At 43.2% G+C, this 21252-nt stretch overlaps 1 protein-coding gene across 2 annotated transcripts in view; it reads left to right on the top strand.

Moving 5' to 3' along the window:
• The window catches only part of br (broad-complex core protein), a 677309-nt gene that overhangs the window by 502905 nt on the left and 153152 nt on the right, over positions 1 to 21252 (top strand). The gene's annotated exons all lie outside the window — the stretch shown is intronic.

The raw sequence follows: 21252 nt of genomic DNA, 5'->3' as shown, positions 1-21252 counted from the left end.
AACCGATATGCAGGTTACACAATGTGCACGGCATCGACTCAGTAGGATGTAGGACCACCGCGAGCGGCGATGCACGCAGAAACACGTCGAGGTACAGAGTCAATAAGAGTGCGGATGGTGTCCTGAGGGATGGTTCTCCATTCTCTGTCAACCATTTGCCACAGGTGGTCGTCCGTACGAGGCTGGGGCAGAGTTTGCAAACGGCGTCCAATGAGATCCTACACGTGTTCGATTGGTGAGAGATCCGGAGAGTACGCTGGCTACGGAAGCATCTGTACACCTCGTAGAGCCTGTTGGGAGATGCGAGCAGTGTGTGGGCGGGCATTATCCTGCTGAAACAGAGCATTGGGCAGCCCCTGAAGGTACGGGAGTGCCACCGGCCGCAGCACATGCTGCACGTAGCGGTGGGCATTTAACGTGCCTTGAATACGCACTAGAGGTGACGTGGAATCATACGCAATAGCGCCCCAAACCATGATGCCGCGTTGTCTAGCGGTAGGGCGCTCCACAGTTACTGCCGGATTTGACCTTTCTCCACGCCGACGCCACACTCGTCTGCGGTGACTATCACTGACAGAACAGAAGCGTGACTCATCGGAGAACACGACGTTCCGCCATTCCCTCATCCAAGTCGCTCTAGCCCGGCACCATGCCAGGCGTGCACGTCTATGCTGTGGAGTCAATGGTAGTCTTCTGAGCGGACGCCGGGGGTGCAGGCCTCCTTCAACCAATCGACGGGAAATTGTTCTGGTCGATATTGGAACAGCCAGGGTGTCTTGCACATGCTGAAGAATGGCGGTTGACGTGGCGTGCGGGGCTGCCACCGCTTGGCGGCGGATGCGCCGATCCTCGCGTGCTGACGTCACTCGGGCTGCGCCTGGACCCCTCGCACGTGCCACATGTCCCTGCGCCAACCATCGTCGCCACAGGCGCTGCACCGTGGACACATCCCTATGGGTATCGGCTGCGATTTGACGAAGCGACCAACCTGCCCTTCTCAGCCCGATCACCATACCCCTCGTAAAGTCGTCTGTCTGCTGGAAATGCCTCCGTTGACGGCGGCCTGGCATTCTTAGCTATACACGTGTCCTGTGGCACACGACAACACGTTCTACAATGACTGTCGGCTGAGAAATCACGGTACGAAGTGGGCCATTCGCCAACGCCGTGTCCCATTTATCGTTCGCTACGTGCGCAGCACAGCGGCGCATTTCACATCATGAGCATACCTCAGTGACGTCAGTCTACCCTGCAATTGGCATAAAGTTCTGACCACTCCTTCTTGGTGTTGCATTTGCTCTGTCAGTCAGTGTAAATCCTCGTCAAGGCAACCGCATTAGTAACATTCAGCAGAGGTGAGAAGTTCTCATTGGAATCCCTGTCGCTCAGTAATTAGTAGAAGATGACCTTCCGGATTTCGGTATCCCTGTTCTTCTTTCCGAATTAAAATGAAGTTATGATATGATTGGTTGGACTTGAGCAATTTGAAATCGCTTCAACAATACTGAATACACATACAACATGTTGACGTTTCATTTGAAAGCGCTCTATTATTCCTTCACTGGATATATCAGCCGCTTTAAATTATTATTTTGTTTATACGCCGCTTGAAGTAAAAATTGGGATAGTTATATCGAATAGTATTTTTGTTCCCGTATGTGTTGTTTACAAAGTGTGTGTCTGAATTAGTAACGATGAGTATTCTGTGGTGTTGTATGTTTTAAATGTTGCCACTCCCCCCCCCCCCCCTCCAAAAAAAATCACCTCAGCGCTTAAACCATTCCTGGATCACTTCTATAACATATTTACTGAGTTAACAGAGAAGCCATGTCACCATGGTGGAATTCATTAATTCTGTCATGTACAACGGATTTAGAGCCTCCGTGGCTCAGGCGGCAGCGCGCCGGCCTCTCACCGCTGGGTTCCGTGGTTCAAATCCCGGTCACTCCATGTGAGATTTGTGCTGGACAAAGCGGAGGAGGGACAGGTTTTTCTCCGGATACTCCGGTTTGCCCTGTCATATTTCATTCCAGCAACACTCTCATCTGTCATTCATTAATCATTGCCCCAGAGGAGTGCGACAGGCTTCGGCAGCCGGCACAATTCCTATCCTCGCCGCTAGATGGGGCCTTCATTCATTCCATTCCTGACCTGGTCGGATGACTGGAAACAGGCTGTGGATTTACATTTACAATGGATTTACGGAGATTCCTCAATGAACTGCAGTTGGTATTACCCAATGTGGAAGACATTTTTCAACTTGAATATTATGATAATTTTAGCATCTTCACAACTGCGAAGAATATTCCGATATGCCATTATTTCTCGTGCGGGAGCTCTTTCGTAATAATACATTGTCAGAACTTCGCTTTACACATCCTAAAGTTCAATCGGCCTGAGCCCATATTAAACGTTCGACTACCGGGCGAGTTGGCCGTGCGGTTATGGGCGCGCAGTTGTGGGCTTGCATCCGGGAAATAGTGGGCTCTAGCCCCACTGTCGGCAGCCCTGAAGATGGTTTCCCGTGGTTTCCTATTTTCACACGAGGCAAATGCTGAGGCTGTATCTTAATTATGATCACGACCGCTTCCTTCCCACTCCTAGGCCTTTCCTATCCCATAGTCGCAATAAGACCTATCTGTGTCGGTGCGACGTAAAACAAATTGTAAAAAGAAACGTTGGACTGTGAGTTGAAGCCTCACCCATCACATTACAGTGCAAGAAGGCAGTGGGTGCACCATTAACTCATTATTCATTACGGTCTGGAGAGAAATTCACACTGGTGACTTAGTGTCGTCCCTGGACATCTGAATTCTACAGCTGTACTTAAACGTCCCTGAAAAGTTTGTTTCTGTACTGGCAGGGCTGCCCAACCTCTTCAGGTACTAGGGCGCAGTTGACTATATTTGGCTATGGAGGTGCGAGCGCCATTTGATGATTACAGTAGTAATAATAATAACAATAATAATTTCGTGTAGCTATTTCTAGCCGAGTGCAACCCTTGTAAGGCAGACCCACCGATGAGGGTGGGCGGCATCTGCCATGTGTAGGTAACTGCGTGTTATTGTGGTGGAGGATAGTGTTGTGTATGGTGTGTGAGTTGCAGGAATGTTGGGGACAGCACAAATACCCAGTCCCCGGGCCATTGGAATTAACGAATGAAGGTTAAAATCCCCGACCCGGCCGGGAATCGAACCCGGGACCCTCTGAACCGAAGGCCAGTACGCTGACCATTCAGCCAACGAGTCGGAAATAATAATAATAATAATAATAATAATAATAAAGAAATGTGTAGGCTAATAATGACCCAATATTTTTAAACATATCGTACTACGTAATTAGTGTGAAATCTTGCACTGTAGGTTCGTAACAATTTAGTTATGATTTGAATCACTGTATGTAATAATATTGCAGAACAATCACTGATTTATACTTTTGACCGTCAATATAAATAAAAATTGTGGTAGTGAAAATTGAATTCTTCTTCGAATATAGGCCTAAATAAAGTCTAAATCTGATAAGTTACAAGGAAAAGCAAATAAAATGTACTTGTAAGTAGCACACTGCTTCTTGTCACGATACAATCCGAGTTTCACTGAGAACTCCATAAAACTATATATTCCGCGGCGTGAACAGCGGGTGCTTCGTAAGAACGATGAGAAGGAAGGACTTACGAAAAAATTCACAATATGTTCTTTTGTGGAAGATGTTCCAACTGGGAAATACCAATATCATATTCACCTCATAGCCCAGCCTTTCTCTACAACGCCTGGCACTCAACAGGCAGCAAGCTGTAGCAATAATGGTGTACTTCAAAAACACAGAGCACACGAGGGAATACTTTGAAATATCCGATGGTGTGGTTTGTGTAATGAATACTGCTAGAATTTAGAAGAAAAAGAGGTGAATCACAATTGTGGGAATATCAGGGGAAAATTTAACGATTACTTGTATGTTAAAAAATAACCCTAAACTTTTAGCTACGGTAAAGTTGATTCGGTTAAATCTGGGTTTAGATGACGCTAAAAAATTATATCGCGCGCCCCGCGTTAGACAGGTCTGGTATACCAGTGACTCAGTAATTAGCCCTCAACGAACCCCTTCTGTTTCTCTTGCACCAAGTACCGCAGGTTACGTCTCAAAACTCATGGGCTATAATTAGTAACAAATAGTATCAAAACCCACGACTACAAACTGGTAGCTAATGTAAACATTCTAATGAGTCTCAAAATTCACGAATCCTCACAGGCTTCCCTTCAACCCATGTTTTTCCACCGACTTAGTGCAGTCACCCTGGTAGCAAATTGCCCATCATTTGTTTATCTAGTCTTTTCTTAAATAATTTAAAAGCTCCTGGGGGTCCTTTTTAGTCGTTTCTTACGACAGACAGGGGATACTTTGAATGTTATTCTGCCACCCCAACCCACGGGAGAAAAATAATGGTTAGTGAATGAAAGAGACCGAGGAGTATTATTATCGTTATTTTGAAAATATTTTGCTGTTGTCTCAAAGTTAATATAATGCATTTCTTACCTTTCACATAAATTTATAATACTGGCATGTGGCCTCCGGGGTGGTCTGGTGCAGGTCTTTAGAGTTGACGCCGTATAGGTGACCTGCACGTCTGTGAGGATGAAGCCCTACCAAAGATGAAGTCTAATGCTGAAGACGGCACGAACACCCTGTCCCCGAGCCATAGGAATTAAATAAAGAAAGTTAAAATCTCCCACCCGACTGGAAACCGAACTCGGGACCCCTTGGACCTAAGGCCAGCATGCTAACCTTTTATGCATGCAGCTGGACGACATAAAATTAAAGTAGGTATATTTACCGCTGCTGGTTAAAAGAACTGTCAGTTGTTAGTTGTGGGGCTTAGCTCCATAATGCGGCCAGAAGGCGGCATTTATTGAATAAGGAATTTTATTTAGATATATTAGATGTCAAGCCAGTTAATTCACTAATTTAGTTTTAACATTTGGAGATTCATTTGGAAAAAGGCATATTTCTAATTTTCGTAAGCGTTCATCTATTCGCTTATTTCAATCGGTTATCTACCAGACACATTTAAACCGAAAAAAATATTCGTGTCGCATCCTATTATTCGGCGCGATATAACTGAATGATATTTGAAACTCATTCGATTATTTTATTTGATTACTTGTTCGACTATTTAAATAATCGGATGGAAGTTATTTGATTATTAAAAGTGTTCGATTAACCCATCACTAATAGGGTGGACATTTAACCATTCAAAGGAGGACTGGCCCTGCTCGTGAGTTTTGAGACTGGCGCAGGTAGAGAAACTTACTCTTTCTAATCCTCTTCCTGGAATTCGTGAGTTTTGAGACTCGTGAGTTTTGAGACGACACGGTACCGCATTATCTTCAACAGAGCGGAACTGCTATCTATACAAAAATACAGGGTCTTTTTATGGCTTGCTCCGTGTGTCAGGGGATCACGCACGGAAGGCCATAGCCGGGGTGACTCATTTGCCGGAGATATATTACTCTGAGTGGTGCTGCGGAGCCAGTAAAAAAAAAAAAAAGACCTTGTACAAGGGATTGTATGCACTTAATTAGGAAATATCTTCCATTAAACGTATTAAGTTTTGAAATGTGTTAGTTTTGCTGTGTATAATACTACCAGGAACAGCGCCCTTGCTTCTCTAGTTCCTGTTTTTCATAATGTTTATACTGATAACAGTGAGTTAAATACTTGCATTAGAAAAATCGTCTTGAGAAAGACTCGTGGTGAGGCTCGTTCTTTAGTTATTTGAGAGCATCTACCCTTACGACCCTTTTAAAACATTTAAGAAGGCCTGATGTACAGTAGTATTAGTAGTGTCCCATATTGCGAAGTTATCTTTGCGCTCCGGCCTCCTGAGATCAAGTTGGCAGGTTCGATCCCGGCTCAATCCAGTAGTATTTCAAGGTGCTGAAATACATCAGCCTCGTGTCGGTAGATTTACAGGCACGTTAAGGAATTCCTGCGAGACAAAATTCCGACGCCTCTACGTCTCCGAAAACCGCAATAGTAGTTAGTGGGACGTAAAGCCAATTGCAGTAGTCTATTATTATTCTCTTTGCACTCTGCTTGTAATGAAGTCAAGATTTTTATGTTGCAGTCAGAAATAATGGTGATAGTTATGTAAAGGGGCCTAATGTCCAGGTCATCGGCCCCTGAGTCAGTAATAAATAAATAAATATGTGTAATCCTACAGAATATTTAGTGAGAAAGAATTGAATCATCGCCCCGTACCATAAAACCCAACTTGGGTATTCTGAAGAACCACCCCACTGAGAGTGAATTCCATGTGAAGAATTATAATATGTGGGTGTTACACATTGTCTTCATTTATGAAGTAAAGAGCGTCAAACTTTTTACCTATTTTAAACCACTTCAACTTGAATAATTGAATTAATTACGTACCGGTATGATGTTAGCGGTGTTTTTTTTATTTTTTCAACAGGGGCTATACGTAAAGCTGTGTATGATTCATAATGCCTTTCAAAATCCTTAAAGTACGTGGTAGATATGCTGAATTTACCTTTCGTTTTTATTGTACCTTGTATCGAACTCTCATCAAGCATGACATTTTGTAATGTTCAGATTCTAAGAATATTTGTATTTTTCATCAAAAGTATGTCGATTAGAGATTCAAGTCAAGATTTGGCTTAGGTTCCCGTAGGATAATGAATGATACACCTCTTAGCTCTGTTATAATATTTGAGTGTAATGGCGTGACAGTGCATTGTGATGCAAACTAGCTAAGTGTAAAACAAAATTGGGTGCAAACAGTCTTTTTTCTTTCTGAGTTGAAGAAATTGTCCAAACATTTATCTCAAAAGAACATATTAATACTCACGGAGTCGCACACGTTAGTAGTCGCGCGGGGTTTTGACAACATCCCAACTCTTATTTTATGGTACTACCTACATAAACATATTTTTTTCCAAAAAGAAAATATATATAATGTAGATTTACAAAAGAGACTAGCATACGAAAATCATAAAATGTACAATATCCAGGTTGTGTCAGAACTATACCGATAAAAAAATCAGGGATGCTCTTCGTATTATGTTAAGAACGATGATGCAATCGGATTGGCGGAATATTTTTTTTTCTTTCCTAGAAAATGAGGTTACTTTGTTACTTGCCGGCGTGCTATTCAAATTGACGAACTCGCCATATTTGATATGCCAGAACACAAGCCGCTGTCGTGCTTCACGGAAGAGAAGAGGAGGGAGGGGAAATGTGGTGTATGAAGGAGACAGAGATAATGCTCCGCTTATATGCACAAGTTTGCTCGTTCGACTCGCACAGGATTGTTATTGTCTCTTACAGGCAGTATCCACAGTTCGTTTATTAAACAGCCGTAACTGCACACACAGTACAAGAACGCACTGTAATTAAGACATACTTGTCAGTCAAGGAATGAACCAGATCGTTTCTCCTCTCGTCTGTTTGTCACAGTAACGTTCTTTTTTATTTAAAATGCTCGAAGGTGCAACGCTGCCGCCTCACGATAGTGTGTTCCTTTACTCACAACGTTGTAAATGGAATAAAATACTGAAATACGACTAATGGTTTGATTGCAGTAGGTGTTCCAATATACTCCCCTTCGGCTTCGACGCACAGTTCACAACGGTGTAGTAGTGACGTTTGGACTCTCTTCAGAATGTGTGGTGTGTCGCAAACGACCTGGAAAGCTGTCTGTATTCTTGGTACAAGTTCATCTTCTCTCTCTTTTTTTGCTAGTGGCTTTACGTCGCACCGACACAGATAGGTCTTATGGCGACGATGGGATAGGAAAGGCCTAGGAGTTGAAAGGAAGCGGCCGTGACCTTAATTAAGGTACAGCCCCAGCATTTGCCTGGTGTGAAAATGCAAAGTTAGAGAGAAGCAGCCACTTCCTTTTTTCACTTTCAGTTTCCTTGTAAACTTTTCCAGTCCTTGCGTCTGAATTTTTCGCTACCTAGTAAAAAAAAGATAGATTTCAAAACGTGTTCAATCATTATGTACTAGAGCAAGCTGTGTTGTCCTCACACCTCTAATTCAGGGAGCGCAAAACATTGTGAAGTAACGGGACATGAGGTTTTGTTAAGGAGTAGGATATTCGAAGATTGTATCTACTGTTATGTGACTGAAACATGAGATGGGAAAGACAGTCAAGAATGTAATATATAAGCCAACTATCTAATAATATAATCTAACTTTTAAAAATAACCTTGAATCTTATAGACCTACACGTTTTCTCTTTGAGCTCGTGCATAGTTAAATTATTTCATTCTGGAGTGATTAATGTCCACCACTGACTACAAAGTGCATGAATTTGTATCACAGAAATGAACTTTTAAGACAAAAAGGAAAGAGAATCTTACCAAGGTTGGGCTAGATGAAATCTGCAGCCAACTATCTCACTCTGTGGAAAGATGAATGAATGGCTACCTCAAAGTCGACAACGAAAATCTTCGTTTCGAAACACATTTCTCTGTTGGAACATTCCTGTTTAACACAGTCGAGAACACTAATGTAAATTGCCATCTTCTTATCTTTCAGCTGACCGAAGTCGAACTCGTTGGCTGAATAGTCAGTGTACTGGGCTTCGGTCGGGGATTTTAACCTTCATTGGTTAATTCCAATGGCTCGGGGGCTGGGGGTTTGTGCTGTCCCCAACGTCCCTGCAACTCGCACACCACACATACTACTATCCTCCACCAAAATAACTCGCAGTTATCTACACATGGCAGATGCCACCCACCGCCTTAGAAGGGCTGCACCCGGCTAGAAATAGCCACACGAAATTAATTAGCTGACAGAAAACCAGTGGGGTGTACATTCCATTGCTATACCCATGAATTGTAAATAATTGCAAGGAAAATTTAGAGGAGCATACTCAAACGTGGCATCCATCAACACTATGTCCTTTCCACACAAGTAGCGAAGATTTGATTCAGTTGAAAAAATTATCAAACCCTCTTTGAGATCATTTTCAGTAAAAATTCATTTTTTATCAGGCTGTGGATTATAATTTTTATAATTTGACAACATGGACGGCCAAGTGTACCTGGTCAATTTCGGATGATACCTGCTATGTCTTGTGCTGTGAATGCTGTTCCTTATGTATTTAATGTCTCGATGAGTCAATACGCTGACCATGTCACTATTACAACCCAGCTGCAAGAGTAATCTTGTCACCTGTGTATGATGAGAGTTCTGTTCAGTAAATCTGGGGCCTATTCCACGAACGAACTTTGCAGCTTTTCACTTTGCACTTTGCACTTTTCAGTTCAGATTTTGTTCCACCATCGCTTTTCAGATTTAGCTTGCAAAGTGAAAAGTGAAAAGTTGGAAATCTTTTCACTTTTCAAGCCTGTTATGTTCCTCCATTGGTACAGAAATGCAAAGTGCAAAGAAATGAAGTGAAAAGTTTTCATAAATCTTGCAAAGAGATGATTCCCTTTTCATATGTTAATTAACAAGTATGCACATTAGTTTCTCGGCGTAGACTTTGGTTTAGTGATATAAACACGTCAGGACGTGAGCTTTTGTTAGCATCAAGTGATGATAGTGATGAAGAATCCAATAATGGAACGTACAAAGACAGGATTAATTTTCATAACCTCACTTCGACGTAATATCGCGAGTGATTACGTATTATCCCAACGGAGGCTGACTATATTCTTGAAATGATCGGTCATTTATTGAAACATAAAGAAGTAAATTCCTTTCCGAAAAAGAACAAATTCTTATGTTTACATTTTTTAGTAAATGGTGCCCAGGGGGACATCAAAATCAATTATTTGCAGAGCTGTTTTTTTTTTTGCTAGGGGCTTTACGTCGCACCGACACAGATAGGTCTTATGGCGACGATGGGATAGGAAAGGCCTAGGAGTTGGAAGGAAGCGGCCGTGGCCTTAATTAAGGTACAGCCCCAGCATTTGCCTGGTGTGAAAATGGGAAACCACGGAAAACCATCTTCAGGGCTGCCGATAGTGGGATTCGAACCTACTATCTCCCGGATGCAAGCTCACAGCCGCGCGCCTCTACGCGCACGGCCAACTCGCCCGGTGCAGAACTGTTACCAAAGTCGTAGATGTTATAGTAAATGTAATATTTCCTAACAGTACGTTGGCCTGATAATCCACCTAATATAGCGACGGGATTTCTAATGAAGGGTGAATGTCTTTCTGTGTGTATATGTGTTGACGGTACTCTCGTTAACATTGATGTGTTTCATCATTTGAAAGGTTATCTTTAAAGTTGTCAAAAAAGGATGTCACGTTTCTCCTTGACAACTTCCAGCACAGCCAGCTTCTTATAATAACCTTTCTTTCCGATGATAAAAACTTTAACGGTACGACAATTATACCGCCAAGTTCGCCGCGAAAAGTAAAGCATTAAAATCATAGAGTATTAGGCCTATACAGTTTGCTCATAGAATAAACTCGATCGGATCACTCATTCGCAAAGACTTCACTTTGCGAAGAAATTGAAAAGTACAGTCTAGTTCATGGTGGAACAGAAAGACTTTGCACTTTGCAAGAATTGAAAAGTGAAAAGTGTAAAGTTGAAACGTTGCAAAGTTCGTTCGTGGAATAGGCCCCTGGTTGTGATGGCTCCTGTCCTTGGTGTTGTGTTTTAATGTCAATCTGCTCATACAGCTCCTTACTAATCGGTTTTGCTGGGCGCTTGTCGATATCATCATCGGCTTTCCTTTTTTATTGCATTCTTTACTGATTTCCTGCCTATCTCTTGTATTGAAGATGGATCATGAGTATGATTTCCCACGCGCCTAGACAAAACATGACCGGGCGATTTGGCCTTGCGGTTAGGAGCGCGCAGCTGTGAGCTTGCATCCGGGAGATAGTGGGTTCGAACCCCACTGTCGGCAGCCCTGAAGATTGTTTTCTGTGGTTTCCCATTTTCACACCAGGTAAATGCTGGGGCTGTATCTTAATTAAGGCCACGGCCCCTTCCTTCCTATTCCTTTCCTATCCCATCGTCGCCGTAAAACCTATCTGTGTCGGTGCGACGTAAAAAAATAGCAAAAAAAAAGACAAAACATGATCACTTCCCAGTATAAAAATTTTGGCATTACAGTTCTTCTAGCATCTCCAACCCTGTTCACCAGTAGATTTCACTTTCCTGTAATGTCTGAATGTAAAGTTTTGATAAAGTAGGAGTGTCTGGCCCCTTTTGCTGTACATAACGTTTACACTGTTCTCCAAGGTAGCCGGACGCACTCGTTTGGCGGAAAATTCCATGCACGCTCCCTTCTACCTAAAGGGCAATTTGCGGAAATCGTGTACAGGGATTAGTGGACACTTCCTGGACCTTCTCTGAATTGCGCAGTACGTGTCCGCCCTTTCGGAGCTCGTTCTCGGACGTTTATTGCCTTATTGGGGTTCATCAACACCGGTTAGTTTTGCCGCTTTTTCCGCGAATGGCCTTCGGTAGGCTTTCGGTATAGGCACTTTTACGCAATTCGTTCGCGCGTATCGTGACGCGATCGAACCAGTCCAGAAAGATGTGGTAGACTATGCCTTTTCCACGCTGTACGGAATGTAGAGTGGCCGGTGTCGTGCCAGATGCGACCCGTGCCACAAGTGACCGCATATTCTGTAATCGTGCGGGATGCGACTGGTGTTGACAGCTGAGTTTTAATTTAATAAGCAATGTCATCGTCCAAGATAAGGTAACCTAAATCAGAACAAGAAAAGGTTAGAAAATATGCCGAACATTTAGGGCTGGTTTACATGGGTAGAGTAGCGAGGCGAGTAGAGTAGATAGTAGAGTAGCCACGTTACTCTACTTTACCACTGTCTGGTATAGCACTGCTTATCGGGTTGGGAATGAAATTGTTCTTTGTTCTGTTCATATAGCGAAGTACTATAACCACAAACCGTGCACAACATTTAATTATGTATACTGAATTAGTCGTCGGTAAAAAAATAATGAAATGGTGTATGGCTTTTAGTGGCGGGATTGTCCGAGAACATGTTCGATTCGCCAGGTGCAGGTCTTTTTTGACGTCCGTAGGCAACCTGCGCGTCGTGATGAGGATAAAATGATGAATACGACACATACACCCAGTCCCCGTTACAGCGGAATTAACCAATGATGGTTAAAATTCCCGAACCTGCCTGGAATCGAACTCTGGACCCCTGTGACTGAAGACCTGCATGCTAACCATTTAGCCACGGAGCCGGAGTCGCCAGTAAATACAGCTGACATAAATGTTTCGGAGAACAATCCCAACGACTGCGTGTAAAGTTTATAAATAATAATGAGTACATTTGTATGACGAAAGTTCAAATAAAACATGGATATGTTATATCACCACAAAGGTAATATCTAAAACCAGCTCAAGAACTCGCCATTGAAAACTACATCAGTGTAATGTAGGTTGGAATGCCATAAATAGAGATATTCCTCCCCAAGAGAAAACATAGGTGGGTCATAAATAGGGCTAAGATTTTCATGATGGAGCATTTTTTTGTAAGACTGATAAGTTCCTCAAATATATACAAATGCTCGTTTAGAAAAAAAAGTAATTGAATGAAAGTACTTTGTTAAAGTCATATTTATGCATAAATGGTCATTTCTATGTGATAAGCGCATATTTTGATAGTGAATGGTCTCATATTCGTCATATTTTCACTCTTTCAGGTAGTAAAGACCTTTTCTCGTTCAGTTTCTCTCTTCCGTGTTCAATTGTGTTGTTGTATTTCTCAAGATTACAAACTCGCATTTTGTTTCCTGGAAAATGGTAAGAACCTACCTCCCTCCCCTATTTCTGTGGAATTCACAACAGTGAGCAGGTAGCTACTTAAGCCTGTCCTTCGTAATATGGCGTGTCTCATAGGTTACTGAATCTTGTTGAAGTCGGAAGTGTGTGTTCTGTGTAGTATAGTTCAGAAAAAAATGCCTAAAGTGAAGCAAAGTATTCGAATAGAATTGCAACAGTTCGTGTCTCTATACGGTGAGAAAGTTTCGCGAGTGATGGTAAAATACTGTATTGTAAACTGCGATGTAAGAGTAACTGCAGACAAGTCATTTAACGTTCAGCAGCATGTGGCAACAGAAAAACAAACGTGGAGTACAACGAATCGAAAATGGAAAGACAGTACAGCAAATGCTCCTTAGGAGAATCTCGCCAATTTTACTCACCATTTTGTGAAGAACTTTGTACAGCCTTTCCTTGTGCCTACATTCCCTTAAATAAGCCGGATAATCCAAAATGTCGTGAATTCTTAGAAAAATACATAGGAAAATCTCTGCCCGATCCTTCCACTTTAAGAAAGGACTACATCTGCCGAAGCTACGAAAAAACTATGCAAGAAATCAGACAACGGGTTGCAAAGAAGAAAATATGGGTATCTATTAATGAAGCTACAGACTCTATGGGAGTATCCAGTAATCGGGAGATCGTGGGTTCGAGCCCCACTGTCGGCAGCCCTGAAGATGGTTTTCCGTGGTTTCCCATTTTCACACCAGGCAAATGCCGGGGCTGTACCTTAATTAAGACCACGGCCGCTTCCTTCCAATTCCCAGGCCTTTCCTATCCCATCGTCGCCATAAGACATATCTATGTCGGTGCGACGTAAAAAAATAAAAATAAAAGACTCTATCGGAAGATATATTGCGAATGTCATAGTGGGGACTTTCGGAGAAGATGGTCCAGGTGAAACGTTTCTAATAAATTGTGAACATTTAGAAAAAGCCTACCATTAGTAAACTGTTTCACAGATCTATGCGTGCCATATGGACCGAAGGTGTTCAGCATGACAGTGTATTGCTCTTCGTAACGGATGCTGCGTCTTATATGGTAAAAATGAAATGGCGTATGGCTTTTAGTGCCGGGAGTGTCCGAGGACATGTTCGTCTCGCTAGATGCAGGTCTTTTGATTTGACTTCCTAGGCGACCTGCGTTGTCGTGATGAGGATGAAATGATGATGAAGACGACACATACACCCAGCCCCCGTGCCAGCGAAATTAACCAATTAAGGTTAAATTTCCCGACCCTGCCGGGAATTGAACCCGGGACCCCTGTGACCAAAGGCCAGCACGCTAACCATTTACCCATGGAGCGTCTTATATGGTGAAAGCTGCCAAATCACTAAAAGTATTATCTAGTAAACTGGTGCATGTGACTTGTTTAGCTCGCGCCTAACACAGAGCCGCAGAAGAGATTCGTAGTCAATTCAGTGTGGTTGATAAATTGATTGGGTGCGTCAAGAAGGTCTTCTTGAAAGCCCGTTCTCGTGTTGAATAATTTAAGTTGCTAGCTCCAGACATTCCCTTGCCGCCTTCTACCATTTTGACAAGATGGGGATGCTAGATTGAATCCTGCAACTATTACTGCCAGAAGTTCAACATTGTGAAAAGTATCATTGATTCATTTGATAGCAGTGACGCCGCTTCAATTGGACTAGCCCAGGAATTAATATCTAATTCTGATATTTCAGGTCAACTTCCATACATCAAATCAAATTTTGGTTTTCTTCCTGCTTTGGAGCAATCAGAAGTGTCACTAGTGAAGCAGATAGAACTAGTGAAAATAACTGAATAAATTTAGTGTTGTTTGTGGTAATGTGTGGCAAGAAGAATCAAAGAAAATGGAAAAGGTGTTAGAAGTAAACGAAGGGTATCACACATTGTGGATTAAAGTTTTCTCTTAATCATTTAGAATTAGATTCAAATGATATTGCCCATGCTTCTCTTGTGTCCTCTGAAGTAGAACGAAGTTTTTCAAAGTTCAAAGGCTTTGTTGGCTGAAAACAGGAAATCTTTTTTATTTGAAAATTTGCACAAGGTATCCATTGTATATTGCAGGCTCATAAACTGAAGATACAGAAGCATGTGAAAATAATCACAGCATGGGTTAACTATGCACTGACAATTTTAACGTAATAAGAAGCACACTACAATATCAAATTGCGTAGTTTTAACTACTCTTGTGCATTTTATTCATAAATAAATGGTTCGTTGTCATAAACGGACTTATTGATTTTACAACTGGAATTTTACCTCAAATATAATACTGTTAGGTCACATTTTTTTATGTTATTGTGCATATTTACGTACATTTTAGGTCAAAAGAGCCATTATTTTCTGTGCATATTATGGTGATTTTAGGTCATAAAAATCCTAGTCCTAGTCATAAATAATGCAAGAGATATTTTAAGGTCAAAGTACGAGGGAAAATGTACAATCAGGTAATTCTATACTGAATACTACAATAACACAAGTTCAGTTATATTTTAACGAAGATTGTGTTTGATAATAATAATAATAATAATAATAATAATAATAATAATAATAATGTTATTGGCTTTACGTCCCACTAACTAATTTTACTGTTTTCGGAGACGCCGACATGCTGGAATTTAGTCCCACATGAGTTCCTTTACGTGCCAGTAAATCTACCGACACAGCACTGACGTTTTTGAGTACCTTCAAATACCACCGGAGTGAGCTAGAATCAAACCTGCCAAGTTGGGGTCAGAAGGCCAATGCGTCAACCGTCTAAGCCACTCAGCCCGGTGATTATATCTGTTTTACAGTTACCTTGTCTATAAACACAGTTCGTGAAATCATGAAGTCCCTGAATTTTAGGGAAACAAATGACAGAGCAGCAGCATCTTCCTAAGGTGCTTTTGAAGAATTTACTGCGGGAAATTGGTAGCTTTTTACAACATGAAATATGGTGATGCGTTTACGTTTTATCCTACAGCATGCCCTTATACTAGATAGATAGATAGATAGATAGATAGATAGATAGATAAATGTCTTTATTGGCGTAGTTAAGGCCATTGGGCCTTCTCTTACACTAGAGTCCTGCGCGGATATACAAAATAATATCCGCATCCGCGAATGGTTATCCTCCTCCGAAAAATGGTTATCCGCGGATAATTTAAATATAAACTACAGTATACTACACCGAAGGTACTGAAACGGATAGATCAGTTAACACAATACAGTAGGTCTGATACCTGACACCAGAACTTACTTTACAGGTTTTCATTCCCCACCTTGAAGGGGTGGGGCGGGCCACCTAGAGGGTGTCGCCCTCTCTCTGGCCAGGAGAGATGACGGGGTTGAGAAGAAGTGAGAAAAGAGGGAGATGGGTAAAATGCGGTATGAGTAAGTAATGGAGATGAGAATAAAGGACGTGTCGGTTATCGAGTGCTTTAGTGACAGATTTACAAATACAGATGGGCTATGTGCGAGGTGTGGAGGTTAGAGTGGTGTGCTAGGGTGGAGATGAAAGGTTAGAAGTTGGAGGGTAGCGGTGAGATTACAAAGGGAGGTAGTGAGGAGACGAAGGAGTTCGAACGTCGGAAGGGGTGTAGCGAAGAAACTTGTCGGGGGAAGGGGCGGACAGACTGGTTGACGAGGTTCGAAGGGAGGAGGGGCTGGCCGGGGGCGACGAGACGTGTTTGGAAGGGAATGGCGGAAGTGGTAGGGGCGGTGAACAAGAGGGTTCCACTTTATACCGATGGCGGTAGAATGTTGCTCCGTTTTGAATAAGATGGTGTACGTCGTTGGCAGTTGGAAGGTGTAGTCTGACCAGGTATGTAGGACCGGAGGCGTTCTGGAACCTGGACGCCCGGCGGGCGGGGACACCAGCTGCTTGAAGTTCCCGGAGTATTTCCCGTGCTGAGATTTTAGGGTCGATGCCGCAAAGTACACAGCTAGGCATAGCTGTGGATGATGGTGGTAGCTGCGTTGGCGATGATGGAGACTCATCGGTTTCTGCGGCGTCAGCGTGTGGAGATGGTGGCGGTGCTGCGTGGGAATCCAAGACGTTCGTAGGTGGTTGCTGGGGGATAGATTGTGCGGGAAGTGAAGTTAGAGGAAGGGATGATATCATTATTGACGAAGGATGGCAGGTTGTTACAGTAGTGGGGGGAGTATTGGAAGGGGTAGAGACTGCAATCGTAATGGTGGTGGTAGTAGTGGTAGTCGTGGGGGAAGTGGGAAAGGGGGCAATGACTCTTCTTGCGGCGTCCTGAGTGGTGAATCAACTTCGGCGAGCAGGGTAGCACGATCTGTGTTGAGTTGGGCGATGATGTTCGGAGGAGTAGGCTTCACTTTGTAAAAGCGTTGATAGATAGTAACGCCGGTGTCGATGAGACGGGTCACATCGTCCACTCTGGGGAGATAAAGAAGAACCTCTGATGACCGTAATCCAGTAGTGCCGTCCAACAGCCTGCAGGCATCGTAGATGGGGGCGCCGGTTGAGCGGAGTACGTGATAGATGTCAGTATCGGTGAGAGCGGGATCAACACCGCTGAGAAGACAGGTATGCATTGGTGGTGTTGGGAAGGCTGACCTCCAACTAGGTGCCAGCCTATGTGTTTGTCTTGAGGTCGGCTGGGTAGTGAGTATAGATGAAGACCACCCGGCCGAGCAAAACATTTGAAGGTGCTGCGACGGAGAGTATGCGTCCGCTCCCCAAGAGACCACCAGAACCACTACAGTCGCAGGTTTATGAGGGATTATCTCTTGCGACAACTACTGACGTATTGCCCTTTGTTCCTTCCTTCCATTAATTGCGGGCAGGAGCCAGTTAGGCTTAGGTCAGATTTACGGTTTTTTTGGTCCCAAGGCTCTTTATATATAAGCATTTCTCCCATACCAATGTCAACGGTCGCCTCACCACGAGCAAAAACAAGAGTATACCTAAGTGAAAATAAATAAACGTAATTATTTAGAAATTATCAGCTAAATTATCCGCACTGCCATACAGTTTATATCCGCCAAGACTCTAACTATCCGCATCCGTGCAGGGCTCTACCTTATACGGAACTGCGTTTCCACGTCTGGGAGAAGTTACCAAACAGGTTATCTCAGTGCGTTACGGCACTGCCTGTTACGGCTATTTAGGGAGACGGCTGGGTTCGAATCCCTCGTTGGCCATCCTCGAGAATGGTTTTTCGTGGTTTCCCATTTTCATTTCCAGCCAAATGCCGGGATGGTACCTTTCTCATGGCCACGACCATTTCCTTCCCATTCCTAGCCCGTACAGTTTTAATTACACCCACAGACAAGACCCTCACACAGTAGTACATGTAGCTCACTCCCATGGGGTGTAGCGGGAAAAGGAGCTAAAAGGTCTGGCGAGGCGAACATGTCCTCGGAGTCATCCGCTAAAACATCAAATTTGAAAATGTTCATAATAATCATAGGAAATGGTAGCAATTGTGCAGATAGTTTGAAGTTTCATGAGATCATGTTACATAACCAAATCACATTCCAGTATATACAGGTTGGAAGGTAACTGATGCACCATATTAACACAGTAGATCTTGGAGAGAGGATTACAGTGCCGTAATTTTCAGGTCTCTTGCTTGCACCGTTACGCTAAGACTTGGGAGAAAGGAGGCGAGCTGCTCGTCTAAGCGGTATGTTCCTAGCTGTCATTGGAGAGATGGCGTGGAATGACGTTAGTAGACGAATAAGTTTGAGTGGTGCTTTTAAAAGTAGAAAAGATCGCAATATGAAGTTACAATTCAAGATGGGAAATTGAGTCAAATATTCGTTTATAAGAAAGGAAGGTAGGGATTGGAATAATTTACCAAGTTAAATGGTCGATTAATTTCCAACTTCTCTGAAATTATTTAAGAAAAGACTAGGTAAACAACCGATATGTAATCTGCCACATCGGCGATTCCCTAAATACAGATCAGAGGTGACTGACTAACAGACTGGTCGCATGCGGCACGATGCTTAATCCACTCGGTCTATAGGTGCGTTTTCCAAGGTGCGACTGTAGCCGCCACGGCGGCCAAAGCCGCAACTACTGGGGTCGCCATATACGTTGACGACAGCAGCCGCAAGCGACGGGCATGTGGGGTGTTTTCTTAGACACGACTCCAGCCGCCAGTCGCACAGTCCAGTCCGTCAGAAATGGACGAGAGCACGGGCGATTTCGTTAGTGGCAGGGCTTTCCTTGACATTTGAATGGAAGAAGAAGAATAAGTAGAAGAAGAAGAAGAAGAATTGTTAATGTGGTATCTCGGCCCGAAAAGAATGAAAGTCAACAGTATATTTGCATCGCACTATGAGGAAGGACGCTATAACATTTTAATTAACAGGGATCTTTTAAGTGATGAGACAAAGTTCAGGAAGTATTTCAGACTGAGTGTTTAGTTATATTCTCTAACTTTTAAGAAGTGAAATTGTGAAAACCCCGCGCAATCGGTACAAGAAGCCTATCAGCCCACCTGAGAAACTTGCACTTACTCTCAGACACGGATATCTTATTTTAACAGTGTTTAGCTCAGCTGAACAAGTGTATTTACAGTAAGACATAACGATCAGTAGATCTGTGGTCGTAATAGACTTCAAGATTTTTTTGCTAGTGGCTTTTTGTCGCACCGACACAGATAGATCTTATGGCGACGATGGCATAGGAACTAGAAGGAAGCGCCGTGGCTTCATTAAGGTACAGCCCCAGCATTTGCCTGGTGTAAAAATGAAAAATCACGGAAAACCATCTTCAGGACTGCCGATAGTGGGATTCGATCCCACTATCTCCCGGATGCAAGCTCACAGCTGCGCGCCCCTAACAGCACAGTCAACTGGCCCGGTAAACTTCAAGTTTAACAAACCCGCAACTTAATTGAGTGTCACAACATTAATTGCACCAATATGTCAATTATTTACATGCCATTCCATCGCTGTAATCTAGGGAATTAAGGAATCAATAAAAACGCATAAAAACAATAATGCAGAGTGGGATTTGCATTTTATTTAAAGGTTCATATTACACTATATATTCATTCCTATAAATTATGAGCCAGTAATCTTGACAAGATATCATGACGACTCGGCTTTTATCGGCCCTTGATTGACAGAGGAGAATGCTTGCGGAGGAGGTGTTGAGCAATAGTCACTTCCGTCGCAGCGATTGCGGCTGCCAGCACTGCTCACTGCACCAGTGTGGCGGCTCAAGCCGCAATTGCCGCGAGTCACAGACCAAATTCAAACTGCGCATGCGCGGAGATGGAGACTGGTGTCGCCGTGTGGCTACAATCGCACCTTGGAAAACGCACCTTATAGCGGCACGATATCAGCGTGGTCGCATCCGGCACGGTCGCTTCTGGCACGTAACCCCTCACAAGTCACGCGCCCCCACCCGAGCCCTGCCCCGCGGGATCTGCGGAGTCCGTATCGCCGCCACTGACAGTAGTGTATTTTTGTCTTAATTCCCTTACAAGTTTACGCCGGAACATTCGGCGTACACGTTTCTTCTCAGGGTTGATTGAAGAAAATATGATCTGCGCGTTAATTCCGGCAATGTCAAGAATTCTAAAGAATATCGATTTGTTCCTCGCAATATTGTCATTTTCTTCCGGATCTGACTAATCGAAATCTCCCTCACAACTTTCATCTTCTAAAAGTTCGCGTATTCTAGCCTCCTGTTTTTCATAGCTACACATTTTCACAGAAAATAAGACTTTCACTTTTCAAGCGAGAGATGTGCACTCAGCCTGAAAAGTTACGATAGTGGTCGCGCGGGGGTATGACGGCACCCCACGTGTGAAGAAAGAGCGTCAACGCCCGCCACAATAATTCTAATTATAAGCACTCGCTGAACACTTCAAGGTCAAGGTATGAGGGGTATGAGAGATTACAGCAGGGTTAAATGAACTCCATCCCAAGATGTAGCTTAACAAACGTACGTGGAGTGTTGTCAACACCCCGCGCGACTCTTTACGTGTTAAAGGAGGTTGTTAGTGCAGTGGTATTGCTTGTTTCTCACCAGATTTGCCACAGTTAGTAATTGCGTGTAAAATCTTCAGTATGGCTTGTCATATACTTAGGCTTACTGTTACGATTCCTTAGAAATCTGCAATGCAGATGACCTATAAGAACACTACGGGCCGATTGCATAAGCGGTGACTTTTAAGACTTAGACAATGTCTACCTAAACAACGTATAAGTTATCACGAAGTTCTATTGCATAAACAGTGTTCAGCTTGTGTTTGAGTACATCGTTGAAGTTTCAGACTGGTTCGAAAAGGAAAATCGAAGTAACTTCCATGCTATTCTACTGAAACTCAAAGGTGCGGGCGCCATACGTTAATCATCTGTCACCTGGCTTAAAATTACTGTACGTACACATCCTGACTGAACACGCGCAAAGCTACGTATTCTCATGGGAATAACCGAGATACTAATACCCATATTTTTAATTGGAATGGCACAAATTCGTGCAGCTGGCCTAAAAGTTCAGC

This window comes from Anabrus simplex, chromosome 2 (genome assembly GCF_040414725.1).
Source record: "Anabrus simplex isolate iqAnaSimp1 chromosome 2, ASM4041472v1, whole genome shotgun sequence".
NCBI lineage: Eukaryota > Metazoa > Arthropoda > Insecta > Orthoptera > Tettigoniidae > Anabrus > Anabrus simplex.
Note: the sequence above shows the minus strand (reverse complement) of the source record. Positions and strands in the feature narration are given on the sequence as shown.